This window comes from Artemia sp. Qi Xiang Cuo, unplaced genomic scaffold, assembly GCF_049724085.1.
Source record: "Artemia sp. Qi Xiang Cuo unplaced genomic scaffold, ASM4972408v1 HiC_scaffold_23, whole genome shotgun sequence".
NCBI classification, from domain to species: Eukaryota; Metazoa; Arthropoda; class Branchiopoda; order Anostraca; family Artemiidae; genus Artemia; species Artemia sp. Qi Xiang Cuo.
Genome location: NW_028297432.1, coordinates 3,662,182 through 3,676,082, shown reverse-complemented (window position 1 = coordinate 3,676,082; position 13,901 = coordinate 3,662,182).

Sequence of the window (13,901 nt, the reverse complement as noted above, 5' to 3'; positions counted from 1 at the left end):
TTTTCAAAAGAGTGTATATTGTTAAAAGCTGCTGAAAAAGTTTCTCTACCCTACAAAGAGCAAGTCAAAGTATTGACTCCTAGAAAAAATCTAAACGATACAAAATATTATTTTCTTGCTTTCCCAAGACCAGAACATAATTTATGCTTTGCTGAAAGCAAAATATATTTTAAATTTTCTCAGTTTTGACTTTACAAAATCAAAATTTTTAAGACTCATTGGAATTAGTATCAGCATATGTTATTTAAACTGGCAATCCACATTCATCTGTTTTTTTTATTTTTTTTCTTTTTATCAATAAAATGCAAACTATTTTCAGGTCTTCAGAGGATTTAGGGATCGTCTTTCCTACTCATATTAATTTTTGCTCATGTTGAGTTTGAATTGGTTATTTATTGTAATTTTTGTTCTTCTTGGATTTCATTTATTTATTGATAATGAATTTTGGTAGTTTTACGCTTAGAAAATTATTTGGCTTTATTTCTTTCTCCTCTCTCTCTCTCTCTCTCTCTCTCTCTCTCTCTCTCTCTCTCTCTCTCTCTCTCTCTCTCTCTCTCTCTCTCTCTCTCTCTCTCTCTCTCTCTCTCTCTCTCTCTCTCTCTCTCTCTCTCTCTCTCTCTCTCTCTCTCTCTCTCTCTCTCTCTCTCTCTCTCTCTCTCTCTCTCTTGGACTCTCACTTTCCATGCATTTTATAATCACATTAAGCTTATCCATGAATAAGGCTGCTTGTTTCCATTGTCCTCTCCAGTTTTTTTTTATACACCTCTTTTGTTAACACGTATTTTGGTGGTTTATTGCCCATATACTAGTGGTTACTAGTAATAGTTTCCCCTCGCGTCTGATCCTTGCCGTAGAAATCAAGCAACAGCTGCTCAATACAAGCTGGGTCATCAATGCATCTGGAAAAACAGTGACAATTCTTTTTTCTTGAAATACTTATGATAATACCCTCAAAGGAAATATAAATTAGGCTGTTAAAAAAAAAAAAACAATATGAGTTACAGGGTGCTCAAAACCCCTCTTAGGCTCAGCGAAAAAGGCCTCCTTTCAACACTAAAATGCTAAGTTTTTCTACTAAAATACTGTTCAGTAAGTCACATAGTTAGGCTTTCATTTTGAAATAATATCAAGGGCAAAATTTCAAGTTCTGTTTACCCCTAGAAAGCAGGATTGGTCAATGAATATATATCTAGGTAAATTTATAAATCTTCTTATTTTCAATTCTGAAAAGATACGTTTCGTCTCTAAGACAATTCACTATTTTTAGGACCACCAACAACCTTGTAATTCTCCGAAAGAATGCCTTAATTTAGCTATTTTTAGGATGGGCAATATCATCCTCCTCCTCCCCGAGATAGCAAACATGGTCCTCCCAGTTATTTCTCCCTTTAAAATGGTGCAGTTTTGTTAGCCTGAACAAGAATATGCACGAGGCAGAAAAACATTAAGTCTTTACCACTAATGAATATGCCGTCAATTAACAATAAGCTTTTATAAATATATCAAAGAATTTCAAAGACCTTACACTTAAGCGAAGGCTGGCAACTCCATCTTGCACGGAGGGGGGACGTAAAAGGTCCAGAATCTTCATCATTTATGGGGCCGCAAGAGGCCATGCCTCTTCACCATGCTTGGGGACCGCATTCCCTCCGTGCTTTGGGAGCGCAGAAGGGCCGCAAGCTTACCATGCCAGGGACCCGCTTTTCAAGTTGCATGCTTGGACCTTATCGTACCCTCGTCCTCTTTCTGGGAGGATCTCCTTGCTCAGAGTTTTCCTGAAATATAATTAAAATTTTTCTTTTTTATGAAAAAAAAACAGACACGGCTATAATACATCGTACTCTCATGGAAATATTTGATCAGTTAAGAAAGTTGGAATGTACTTTTCATGAAAAGGTCGTATATGCTCAAAATACGTCCTATTTTCATAGAAATATGTGACGATTAAGTTTTCAGAAATAGCTCACCCCAATTGCTCCCCGCCTCAACGAGCTCACCCTTAAGAAAAAATGTGGCAATTATATGAGACTATGGGGCAAATATTAGCAAATAATTTGTAACCCTTTTTCTAGAAGATGGATTTAAACTTTAATAGGGATGAAGGTGGGCTCCTTCAACCCTTGGTAAGGGGAGTACCTTCTTGCGCTAATTCCTCTTTGAGTGTTCTTTAAATATTTAGAAATAATAAGATGTCACCTGGACAAGCATTTAGAAGCAAACATAGTTTCAATCGAATCCCCGTTTTCTTTCATAAGCAGTATTTTTAAATTCAGTCTACCTTAAATATAATACGTTACATAAATATTTGATGAATATTTGATGATTCAATTTGTATAGGCATAAAAATTACAATACAACGCAGATGTTAAAAGCGACCCTTTTTCTTATTTAACTAATGCTTGGTCTAAGCCCCCCTTCCCTGAATAAATATTAACTAGTTAAATTGGATCTAATCGCATTTTTCATATGAAAATTGTAATCATAGGCTACTCCACCCCTCTCGCAAATCAAAAGATTTATTGTAAATATAACTCGGTCAATTTGATCAGAAGAAAAGTATCTTTATTTGTGAAAGTGCTCGTAATATCAGAGCATTCAAATTTAACAGATAAAATGATGCCCCTCCCCCTATTTAATTGAGTAACGGTGGCTGATCGATATCATTAGAGGCCCAGATAGCTTTACAGATGATAATCGTATAACGACATTTCATGCCAGAATTAGTTTCGATTCTTGAAAGCACTTTAAAAGGGACATGTATCTTGATGGTAAAGCACATATTTGACGTGATAAAATAAGATTAATTCATCAGTGAGAGAACCATGCAAAGGTGGAAGGAACGGGGTTTTACTTGTTATTTTCATACAGAGAAATACAACAGTTCTTTTTTTTACCATAATCTCGCTCCTATTTTTTTGGGGGGGGGGGGCAGGAGGAATCACTCCCTTAATATGCAAATAGGCTTACCCGATGGTATCTTCGGGTCATATTCTTTTGAAAAATCGACTTGCGTTAGTACTCATCTCGAAAGTTAGACTGATGAATTTCCTCGTCTGGGACCAGGTTCTATAGTCCCAAGAACAAAGGAAATTACCCAATCCCGCTATGGGAATAGCATTGCATAACAGGAATCCCTTGTTCACATTGGAAAATCAATACAAGAACATATAATGGGGCCCCGATTGTCTATGTTAGCATAAATGAAAATAAAGGGCCTGTGTGTAAATTAGAAAAACCTATGTAAATATTGAACTAAGATCAATTCGGAAGGTGTTCTTACTTAGAGGTCCTGAAGGTTTTTCCCTACACCCTTATGTTTTTTAAGTAATTAACATAACACTCAAAGATAAAACATTCCCTATTACGCAACAAGCAAATTCTATTACGCAGCAAACACCTGCATCTTGAAGAAGTATAAAAAAGGGCCAAGATCGGGATTTGAAGGGATAGGGCTCTACTGGAATAGATTGGGCCTCCAATAATTTGGTCTTCAGAAGGCATGGGGAGCTATAGCCATCCAATATTAGTTTTCACTTGTTTTGAGTTTAAAGCAGATGTTTATCATAGTTTCTATTCTTTTTGGGTTTCATTTACTTATAAAAATTTATTTGTTGCATTTTAACGCTGGAAAAGTTATTTGACTTTATTTAGGCTCATTTTGGTTTAATGTAAGCTCTTAATGTTTCTTTAAAATTAAAAAAAACTTTTTCCAGAAAATAAGTTTTTCAAAGAAAAGTAAATAACTCCATTAAACCAAAAACGAACAAATATAAAATCAAATAATCTACCAAGCGTGGAACTACCACAAATCATAATCGATAAATAAATGAAACCCAAAACGAACAGAAATTACAATAAATAACCAAGTCAAACTCAAAACAAGCAGAAACTAACATGAGTAGGGTTCAAAACCCCTATGCCTTCCCAAGGCCAGAACATTATTTGCGATTTATTGAAAAAATTAAATTTTTTTACTCTTATAACTTTAATAAATCAAATAATCTTAACATAATGATTACTAAATATCAGTATATGTATATTAAACTGACAATGCACATTCATTTTTATTTTTTCAGTAAAGTGCAAATTATGTTCTGGCCTTGGGAAGGCATAGGTGTTTTGACCCCAACTCCTCCTAAAAAACATAATTTCTATCTGGAAATCAACTACGCTGAACAAAATGGCTATCTAAAAATTTCAATTGGATGTGTTTGGGGAAATGGTGGGAATCGAAGGGGTGTTATTTACCTTCCAATGACTTCCAAATTCTGAATAGTTCACAAGCCACTTGAATTTATAATTGAAAAACCCTATTTTAAAGTTTTTACGACATCTCCTTCGATTCCACGCGCCTTGATATAATACCAAGAACCAAAAAAAAAAAATAATACATTGTGCCAACATCGTTCTTTACTTAGGCAGCACTATTGCGCTGCCTATGATTCTTGTTTCATGATTTTTTGAAAGTCTATTTTAATTAAACAGCCCTTGTGTAACGAGAGTTTTTCCTAAGGAATTCAGACACAGAATCAAACTTTAGCGTAAAGAGCAGGGTATTCGAGAGTAAAAGACCCTCTCATACGCGTAGTTATTTCTGTTTGGCTTAAGTTTTGATAGTGCCAGGTACTTTCAGTTGAAAAACTAGTCTTTCGTATTTAATTCCTGATCATTTTTCAGATAATCCTGGGAAATCCAGATCCTACCCATGCAATGTTTCTTACTCACATAGACGATTTCTCAAAGTTAAGTTCCTCTGACGTAAAATCTCCCTCTATCATACCCCCACTCCAGGGGCCTTTCCTTCCCACGGTAAGTCCTATACCCGTTGATAAGCCTTATCGCCTTCTCTCGGGTACTAGAATTCTACGGAAGGTAAAAAGAAGAAATAATAGGTAACATCGGTATTTATTTAACTTACCCGAGAAATGGATAAAGACCGTTTCTTCTTTGTATTTTTTTTGGGAGGGGGGGGAATGAAAAAAAATTTTAAAAGGAAAAATTTTGTTATTCAGAAATTAAAAAAAATATTCAGATATGAAGTTTTAGATTAATATTAGCATGTATTAATAAGTAATATACAAATACTTGCACTATGGAAGTCGATTTTTGAAGATTATTAAACGATACATTAGAACTTTATTTGCAATGCATTTATTTATTAATACTTCTTTTTTGCATTTGTATGGTGTCTTTTGTTATTTCAGGATTTTGTACTGTGCATCAGCTTCCGGATTTTGATACTTCAGTTGTCAATACATTTGGAAATCCCTCAGGAGCCTTATGTGGAACCAGTGCTCATACAACAGAGCTTCCTACTTTTGGTACTGTACTGTTTACTGTTTATTTGATTAAATCAAAATAACAAAAAACACCTGGAAAGCCCTCTAAGGAGTTTAATTGAAGAACATCGTAGGAGAGTCATGCGGGGAGGCATGTTTGGATGTTTTGATAGTGCTTAAGTTTTGATAGTGCCAGGTACTTTCAGTTGAAAAACTAGTCTTTCGTATTTAATTCCTGATCATTTTTCAGATAATCCTGGGAAATCCAGATCCTACCCATGCAATGTTTCTTACTCACATAGACGATTTCTCAAAGTTAAGTTCCTCTGACGTAAAATCTCCCTCTATCATACCCCCACTCCAGGGGCCTTTCCTTCCCACGGTAAATCCTATACCCGTTGATAAGCCTTATCGCCTTCTTTCGGGTACTAGAATTCTACGGAAGGTAAAACGAAGAAATAATAGGTAACATAGGTATTTATTTAACTTACCCGAGAAATGGATAAGGACCGTTTCTTCTTTGTATTTTTTTTGGGAGGGGGGGGGGAATGAAAAAAAATCTTTAAAGGAAAAATTTTGTTATTCAGAAATTAAAAAAAATATTCAGATATGAAGTTTTAGATTAATATTAGCATGTATTAATAAGTAATATACAAATACTTGCACTATGGAAGTCGATTTTTGAAGATTATTAAACGATACATTAGAACTTTATTTGCAATGCATTTATTTATTAATACTTCTTTTTTGCATTTGTATGGTGTCTTTTGTTATTTCAGGATTTTGTACTGTGCATCAGCTTCCGGATTTTGATACTTCAGTTGTCAATACATTTGAAAATCCCTCAGGAGCCTTATGTGGAACCAGTGCTCATACAACACAGCTTCCTAATTTTGGTACTGTACTGTTTACTGTTTATTTGATTAAATAAACATAACAAAAAACACCTGGAAAGCCCTCTAAGGAGTTTAATTGAAGAACATCGTAGGAGAGTCATGCGGGGAGGCATATTTGGATGTGATTTCGTATAAGCCTCTAGAAACAATCGTGGAGGAGTCTTGCTGGGAGACATGTTTTTTCAGGATTTTGTACTGTACATCAGCTTCCGGATTTTGATACTTCAGTTGTCAATACATTTGAAAATCCCTCAGGAGCCTTATGTGGAACCAGTGCTCATACAACAGAGCTTCCTACTTTTGGTACTGTACTGTTTACTGTTTATTTGATTAAATCAACATAACAAAAAACACCTGGAAAGCCCTCTAAGGAGTTTAATTGAAGAACATCGTAGGAGAGTCATGCGGGGAGGCATGTTTGGATGTTTTGATAGTGCTTAAGTTTTGATAGTGCCAGGTACTTTCAGTTGAAAAACTAGTCTTTCGTATTTAATTCCTGATCATTTTTCAGATAATCCTGGGAAATCCAGATCCTGCGGGGAGTTGTCAATACATTTGGAAATCCCTCAAGAGCCTTATGTGGAACCAGTGCTCATACAACAGAGCTTCCTACTTTTGGTACTGTACTGTTTATTTGATTAAATGAACACAACAAAAAACACCTGGAAAGCCCTCTAAGGAGTTTAATTGAAGAACATCGTAGGAGTCATGCGGGGAGGCATGTTTGGATGTGATTTCGTATAAGCCTCTAGAAAGAATCGTGGAGGAGTCTTGCTGGGAGACATGTTATTTCAGGATTTTGTATAACAAAAAACATATACCCCCAACAGAGAGCAAAGCTCGTAAAATAAAAAAAAAAAAAAGTTGGGCTGTCCCCAGCCCAAGTTCCAAAAATTGCGTTTGAAGGAAGGATTGATGTCTCCCGGCCAAAAGGACGACCTCCCAAGCGCTGGAGGGAAAACTTTCCCAGCCATCCCCTGTCGGTACTCCTTCGGACTGCAGCGAACAGGGAATCGTATAAGAAGCTTTGCCATAGTTCTGTCAGAGGAGAAGCCCCGAGTCGGCCAATCCGGCCGGATGGGAGTTAAGTAAGTAAGTAAGTAAGTAAGTTGATTTTCAGATAGAAAATATCTTTTTAAGGAGGACACTCCCCCACAACCCTCGGGGCAAGGGTTTTAAGTTATGCCCTGGGGGCATATAAGGTTTCTATAGAAGGTGTTGTCGTAAAAACTTCAAAAAAGGCTTATTCAATTGGAAACTTAAAGGACTAGTGCCCTTTTTAATATCCGAAAGCGATTTGACGGCAACTAGCCCCCCCCCAAGCCCAGCATTCCCCCAAACACATCCAATCAAAATTTTGAGATAGCTATTTTGTTCAGCGTAGTTGATATCCACAAAGGAAATATGTTTTTGAGGAGGACACTCCCCCACAACCCTCGGGGCAAGTGTTTTAAGATATGTCCTGGGGGCATATAAGGTTTTTATAGAAGGCGTTGTCAAAACTTCAAAAAAGGCTCATTCGATTGTAAATTCAAAGGGCTAGTGCCCTTTTTAATAGTCGAAAGGGATTGGAGGGTAACTAGCCCCCCCCCCCTACCCACGCCCATCATTACCCCAAACACATCCAATAAAAATTTTGAGACAGCCATTTTGTTCAACGTAGTTGATTTCCAGATAGAAAATATGTTTTTGAGGAGGACACTCACCCACAACCCTCGGGGCAAGGGTTGAAAGTTGTGCCCTGGGGGCATATAGGGTTTTTATAGAAGGCGTTGTCGTAGAAATTTTAAAAAAGGCTCATTTGATTAGAAATTCAAAACATGTTTTTAAGGAGGACACTCCCCCACAACCCTCGGGTCAAGGGTTGTAAGTTATGCCCTGGGGGCAGATAGGGTTTTTAAAGAAGGCGTTGTCGTAGAAACTTCAAAAAGGCTCATTCGATTGGAAATTCAAAGGGCTAGCGCCCTTTTTAATAGTCGAAAGTGATTGGAGGGCAACTAACCCCCCGCTCACACCCACTTTTTCCCAAAACACATCCAATCAAAATTTTGAGATGGCTATTTTATTCAACGTAGTTTTCAGTTCTGTAAATAAGGTCTTTGAGGATGATAACCCCCTCACAGCCCTCAGGACAAGGGTTGTAAGTTATGCCCTGGGGGCACATAAAGTTTTTATAGAACGCGTTGACGTAGAAACATCAAAAAGGGTTCATTCGATTAGAAATTGAAATGGCTAGTGCCCTCTTTAAATATTTCTTACCATACATAAAATAGTTCTTATAATAAAGAAAACATTTCTTACAGAATCCAAAATAGTTTCTTCTTAATCCAAAATAGTTTTTACAAAATGCAAAATACCTGTTACAAAATAGGAAATAGCTTACGAAAAAATGGCTGCCAGTTCACAATTTCTTAGTCTGAAAAACTTCCTAGAAAAACTTTATTGGACTGCGGCCAAGAAGGCAATTTTATTCATTGAACCCCTCCTACTTGTTACAAGTGAAAAAATATATAAATTTCCTTAATAATAAATAGTAAATGACTAAAGGTTGCATAAACATTTTATTTCACATAAGCATAAGAGAGATGAATTTGCAAATACCTGTACCCCCTATGAACCTATTATCAAAAAATATATTTAATGTTATATTTTGATTCCAAATCCGGAAACGAAAATTATTCTTGAGAATTTGCGAATTCAGAAAGAAGCTGATAAGAAGCTAAGAGCAGAGCTGATGTTACAACGGATGCATTTAAAATCAAAATTTGATGAGATTTTGAAAAGTAAGGACATGTCTGATTACGAAATAAAAGTCAATTTTAGTCTTCTTTGGTATTGGCGTATACAGGATTTTTGGTAAGAGGGAGTAGATCTAGAGTAAACTTTCTGAACTGTCATGAGAAGAGCACCAGTCGAATCTTAATTGTCAAAACTCCTAACCGGAGGCTCTCAAACCCCCACTTTTTTTTGAATTGAATTTATCAAGTATTTTGGGCAATGGGTTGCATCAAGACTGGGCTGGGTAATTGTAGACAGAGAAAAGCCAAGACAGATAGTCCAAGTAACGTCTGCGGGGAAAGAAGACCCTGTTGAGGGGGTAACATGTTCGGCACGCTAGGTTCTTCTAAAATGTCAGAAATTGTCAGAGTCTTGCTGGGAGACATGTTATTTCAGGATTTTGTACTGTGCATCAGCTTCCGGATTTTGATACTTCAGTTGTCAATACATTTGGAAATCCCTCAGGAGCCTTATGTGGAACCAGTGCTCATACAACACAGCTTCCTACTTTTGGTACTGTACTGTTTACTGTTTATTTGATTAAATCAACATAACAAAAAACACCTGGAAAGCCCTCTAAGGAGTTTAATTGAAGAACATCGTAGGAGAGTCATGCGGGGAGGCATGTTTGGATGTTTTGATAGTGCTTAAGTTTTGATAGTGCCAGGTACTTTCAGTTGAAAAACTAGTCTTTCGTATTTAATTCCTGATCATTTTTCAGATAATCCTGGGAAATCCAGATCCTGCGGGGAGTTGTCAATACATTTGAAAATCCCTCAAGAGCCTTATGTGGAACCAGTGCTCATACAACAGAGCTTCCTACTTTTGGTACTGTACTGTTTACTGTTTAAATCAACATAACAAAAAACACCTGGAAAGCCCTCTAAGGAGTTTAATTGAAGAACATCGTAGGAGAGTCATGCGGGGAGGCATGTTTGGATGTGATTTCGTATAAGCCTCTAGAAAGAATCGTGGAGGAGTCTTGCTGGGAGACATGTTATTTCAGGATTTTTTATAAAAAAAAACATATACCCCCAACAGAGAGCAAAGCTAGTAAAATTGGGCATTAATAAAAAAAAAAAAAAAGTTGGGCTGTCCCCAGCCCAACTTCCAAAAATTGCGTTTGAAGGACGGAGTGAGGTCTCCCGGCCAAAAGGACGACCTCCCAAGCGCTGGAGGGAAAACTTTCCCAGCCATCCCCTGTCTGTACTCCTTCGGACTGCAGCGAACAGGGAATCGTATAAGAAGCTTTGCCATAGTTCTGTCAGAGGAGAAGCCCCGAGTCGGCCAATCCGGCCGGATGGGAGTTAAGTAAGTAAGTAAGTAAGTAAGTTGATTTTCACATAGAAAATATCTTTTTAAGGAGGACACTCCCCTAAAACCCTCGGGGAAAGGGTTATAAGTTTTGCACTGGGGCATTTAAGGTTTTTTACAGAAGGCATTGTCATGGAACATGCAAAAAAGGCTTTTTTAATTGTAAGCTCAAGGAACCCGTGCTCTTTTTTATAATCAAAATGGATTGGAAGGTACCTAGCCCCCCTCCCAAGTCCAGTATTTCCCCAAATTTAAACACTCAAAATTTTGTGATAACTATTTTGTTCAGCGTAGTTGATATCCACATAGGAAATATGTTTTTGAGGAGGACACTCCCCTACAACCCTCGGGGCAAGTGTTTTAAGTTATGTCCTGGGGGCATATAAGGTTTTTATAGAAGGCGTTGTCAAAACTTCAAAAAAGGCTCATTCGATTGTAAATTCAAAGGGCTAGTGCCCTTTTTAATAGTCGAAAGTGATTGGAGGGTAACTAGCCCCCCCCCCTACCCACGCCCATCATTCCCCCAAAAACATCCAAAAAAAATTTTGAGACAGCCCTTTTGTTCAACGTAGTTGATTTCCAGATAGAAAATATGTTTTTTAGGAGGACACTAACCGACACCCCTCGGGGCAAGGGTTGAAAGTTGTGACCTGGGGGCATATAGGGTTTTTATAGAAGGCGTTGTCGTAGAAATTTTAAAAAAGGCTCATTTTATTAGAAATTCAAAACATGTTTTTAAGGAGGAAACTCCCCCACAACCCTCGGGACAAGGGTGTTAAGTTATGCCCGGGGGGCATATAAGGTTTTTAAAGAAGGCGTTGTCATAGAAACTTCAAAAAGGCTCATTCGATTGGAAATTCAAAGGGCTAGCGCCCTTTTTAATAGTCGAAAGTGATTGGAGGGCAAATAACCCCCTCTCACACCCACTTTTTCCCAAAACACATCCAATCAAAATTTTGAGATGGCTATTTTATTCAACGTAGTTTTCAGTTCTGTAAATAACGTCTTTGAGGATGATAGCCCCCACACAGCCCTCTGGATAAGGGTTGTAAGTTATGCCCTGGGGGCACATAAAGTTTTTATAGAACGCGTTGACGTAGAAACATCAAAAAGGGTTCATTCGATTAGAAATTGAAATGGCTAGTGCCCTCTTTAAATATTTCTTACCATACATAAAATAGTTCTTATAATAAAGAAAACATTTCTTACAGAATCCAAAATAGTTTCTTCTTAATCCAAAATAGTTCTTACAAAATGCAAAATACCTGTTACAAAATAGGAAATAGCTTACGAAAAAATGGCTGCCAGTTCACAATTTCTTAGTCTGAAAAACTTCCTAGAAAAACTTTATTGGACTGCGGCCAAGAAGGCAATTTTATTCATTGAACCCCTCCTACTTGTTACAAGTGAAAAAATATATAAATTTCCTTAATAATAAATAGTAAATGACTAAAGGTTGCATAAACATTTTATTTCACATAAGCATAAGAGAGATGAATTTGCAAATACCTGTACCCCCTATGAACCTATTATCAAAAAATATATTTAATGTTATATTTTGATTCCAAATCCGGAAACGAAAATTATTCTTGAGAATTTGCGAATTCAGAAAGAAGCTGATAAGAAGCTAAGAGCAGAGCTGATGTTACAACGGATGCATTTAAAATCAAAATTTGATGAGATTTTGAAAAGTAAGGACATGTCTGATTACGAAATAAAAGTCAATTTTAGTCTTCTTTGGTATTGGCGTATACAGGATTTTTGGTAAGAGGGAGTAGATCTAGAGTAAACTTTCTGAACTGTCATGAGAAGAGCACCAGTCGAATCTTAATTGTCAAAACTCCTAACCGGAGGCTCTCAAACCCCCCCTTTTTTTTTGGGGTGGGGGGGGGCTTGTTTTTTACACTAGTGGGGTGCTGGAATATTTTAAAGAGCTATTGAAGAGCTTTTTTGAAAACTAATGAGTCAGTAGTGGAGTCCCAATCTATTCCAGTAGAGACCTATCCCTTTGAATCCCAATACAAGCACTTTTTTTTAATCAACGTAGTTTTCAGTTCTGTAAATAAGGTCTTTGAGGATGATAGCCCCCTCACAGCCCTCAGGATAAGGGTTGTAAGTTATGCCCTGGGGGCACATAAAGTTTTTATAGAACGCGTTGTCGTAGAAACTTCAAAAAGGGTTCATTCGATTAGAAATTGAAATGGCTAGTGCCCTCTTTAACAGTCGAAAGTAATTGGAAGGCAACTAACACCCCTTCCACGCCCACCATTTCCCTAAACACGTCATTCCACGCAAAAACATTATGTTCCACACAGTTAAAGATCAGGAAATTATACCTTTGAGCAGGATACTTCACAGTCTTCCACAGTCTTCACAGTCTTCAGGGCAAGGGTTATAAGTTATGCCTTGGGAGCATATGAGTTTTTATTGAAACCCTAAACGTGAATTCAAATGTGAATTTTGTGAATTTCCCAAGACCAGAACATAATTTGCACTTTACTGAAAAAATATAAATGAATGTGCATTGTCAGTTTAATATACATACTGATCTTTAGTAATCACAATGATAATATTATTTGATTTATTAGTCATAAAAGTAAAAAAAATTATATTTTTTTCAGTAAAGCGCAAATTATGTTCTGGCCTTGGGAAGGCATAGGGGTTTTGAGCCCAACTTATGTTAATTTCTGCTCGTTTGGAGTTTGACTTGGTCATTTTTTGAAATTTCTGTTCGTTATGGGTTTCATTTATTTATCGATGCTGATTTGTGGTAGTTTCACGCTTGGTAGATCATTTGATCTTATTTTTGCTCATTTTTTGTTTAATAGAGTTCTTTACTTTTCTTTGAAAAACTTATTTTGTGGAAAAAGTTTTTTTAATTAATTAACATTCAAGAAACAATAGGTAGCACGAGTATTCATTTAACTTTCCTTAGAAATTGACAAGGACTGTTTATTCTTTTTTTGGGGGGGGGGGGGCGGAAAAAAAATCTAAAGGAAAAATTAATGATATTCATAAATAAAAAGATTATTCAGATATTAGGTTTTAGATTAATATTAGGATGTATTAATAAGTAATATACAAACACTTATACTAAGGAAGTTGATTTTTGAAGATTATTAAACGATACATTTGAACTTTATTTGCAATGCATTTATCTATTAATACTTTTTTCGCATTTGTATGATGTCCTTGGTTATTTCAGGAAGTTTTACTGCGCTTCAGCTTCCGGCTTCTGCTTCAGCTGGAAGGCCCTCAGGAGCCTTATGTGGAACCAGTGCTCCAACAACAGTTCCTCCTACTTTTGACACAGTGCCTGCTAGTACGGTAACTGCCATTCCAAGCTCACAGTTTGGCGAAGGTGCCCCTAAGACCTCTACAACCCCAGCAACTGGAGGCTTATTTGTGGGTACATCAGGTACAACTTTACTCAGTTTTGGAGGCTAGTCATTAAACATATAAATTTTGTGTAATATTTTTTTTTAAGCTAGTGTTTCCGTCTTAGCCCAACGTAAAAAAGCTTTGTGGACATTCCGATAAAATTTAGAAAGTTTGGGATCCATGAAGGAAATTTTGGATTATTTTTTGAATTTCTTTTGTTGCAAAAGACACTTAATTTTTCTAAGGTCAATAT